The sequence below is a fragment of the Aplysia californica genome, unplaced genomic scaffold, assembly GCF_000002075.1.
Source record: "Aplysia californica isolate F4 #8 unplaced genomic scaffold, AplCal3.0 scaffold00180, whole genome shotgun sequence".
In the NCBI taxonomy this organism is placed as follows: Eukaryota; Metazoa; Mollusca; class Gastropoda; order Aplysiida; family Aplysiidae; genus Aplysia; species Aplysia californica.
This window is the reverse complement of record NW_004797450.1, coordinates 1,049,477-1,051,531: the sequence shown is the minus strand read 5'-3', so window position 1 is coordinate 1,051,531 and position 2,055 is coordinate 1,049,477.

Here is a 2,055-nt window from a genome sequence, read left to right as displayed (position 1 = left end):
CCCCCGTTCAACAGCCTGTGCATTGGCATACCAGATGATATAAGTGCTATTCTTGCCAAGGAACCAACAGCAAGCTTTGTATTGGGGTACCAAATCCATGGTTTGGTGCTCTTCTTTGAGTACAGAGACGTTGGTGGCTTAGTGGCAAACCATAAGGTCGTAAATTCGAATCCCGTCAGGGGCCCGACGTTGTGTCCTTTGGGAAAGGAACTTTACATGAATTTTCTTCACTTTACCCTGGTGGGAATGGGTACCCAGTGAAAGATCCTCTAAGCTTGTTAGTGTTTAAACGCTTAATCAACTGTTTGCACTGTATGCTTCCTGGGAAGCTGGGGATGTTTGCGAGAGTTCTATGGTCTGCTGGGGTAATAATAATGTAGTGTAAAGCTCATAGAGCTGGCTGGCGAGCGGGGATATGCACTTTATTATTATTTTTTATGTTTAAAAAAATTATCATTATTATTATTATTATTATTATTATTATTATTATTATTATTATTATTATTATTATCATCATCACCATCCCCAAATCTATGTTTAGATACTGTTCTAGCCTTGGAACTATCAACATAATTATTAAATGGGTACACTAGATCTATATGTGTTGTGCTTGGGATACGGTATCAGATCTATGTGTGGTGCTGTTATATAGCCAACACATCATCAACAGTCTATCATAGTCTATGTATGTATTGAAATACCAGATCATATTTTAAGGTACCACTCAAAGAAGAGAACCATCAACAATCTGTGTATGGGGTTACTGACCCTGACCTCACGTCTACGTGCTATTCTAACCATTAATATAGTACTTGGGTACTAGATATATGAATAATATATAAGGTGCTGTTGTAGCCAATATAGACCATCAACAGTTCATGTATTAGGGCTCCAGCTGGACGTTCAGAGATAGTAAGAACGTATAAAGGTACCAGCCATCTATTTTTAGGGGTTATGTTAGACAAGGAACCATCAACAGTCTATGTATTGGGGTGCCAGCTACCTATGTAGGGGTTATCTAAGCCAAGGAACCATCAACAGTCTATGTTTTGGGGTGCTAGATACTACATTTAAGTGCTATTCTAATCATGGAACCATCAACAGTCTATGTATTGGGGTGCCAGCTACCTATGTAGGGGTTATCTAAGCCAAGGAACCATCAACAGTCTATGTATTGGGGTGCTAGATACTACATATAAGTGCTATTCTAATCATGGAACCATCAACAGCCTATGTATTGGGGTGCCAGCTACCTATGTAGGGGTTATCTAAGCCTAGGAACCATCAACAGTCTATGTATTGGGGTACTAGATACTACATTTAAGTGCTATTTTAACCATGGAACCATCAAGAGTCCATGTATTGGGGTACCAGCAAGGAGTGGGTACCAGCTACCTATGTTATGGCGTTGTGTAGACCATCAACAGTCTATATATTATTGTGGTACGTTTGTACCAGCTATCTACGAGCTGTGCGTTTATAATAGGTTCAGCACAACTTTTAGGTGCTGTTTTAGCCAACTGAACAGCTACAGTCTGACAATGGCAATGGCAATGGCAATCTTTAGATCTATTCATCTCGCAGGGAGACATTTGTCTTGGTCGTTTACATTGGCAGTTGGTGTTACAAAGGTTAGATGTACTCATGCATACGCACAACAAGACAGGACATTCGTAAATACATGTCTCACGTGCTGAAACATCTCTCTCTCTCTCTCTCTCTCTCTCTCTCTCTCTCTCTCTCTCTCTCTCTCTCTCTCTTGAGACAACAGAGGGAAAGTAAAGAAGTAGAGCCTACAAGGGACTCAATGGAAAGAAATGATTGTTAATCTTTGATATTGTGTTGGCTGTCACTCTTTTCCGTAATTACTCCGCGTTAAGTTTACTTTAGGTACTGTTTTAACCACGGCTGCCGATGATGATTTCATTTTCTTAATGTTAGGATGTGTGTGAGTGTGTGTGTGTGTGTGTGAGAGAGAGAAAGAGAGAGTGTGTGTGTGTGTGTGTGTGTGTGTGTGTGTGTGTGTGTGTGTGTGTGTGTGTGTGTGTGTGTGGT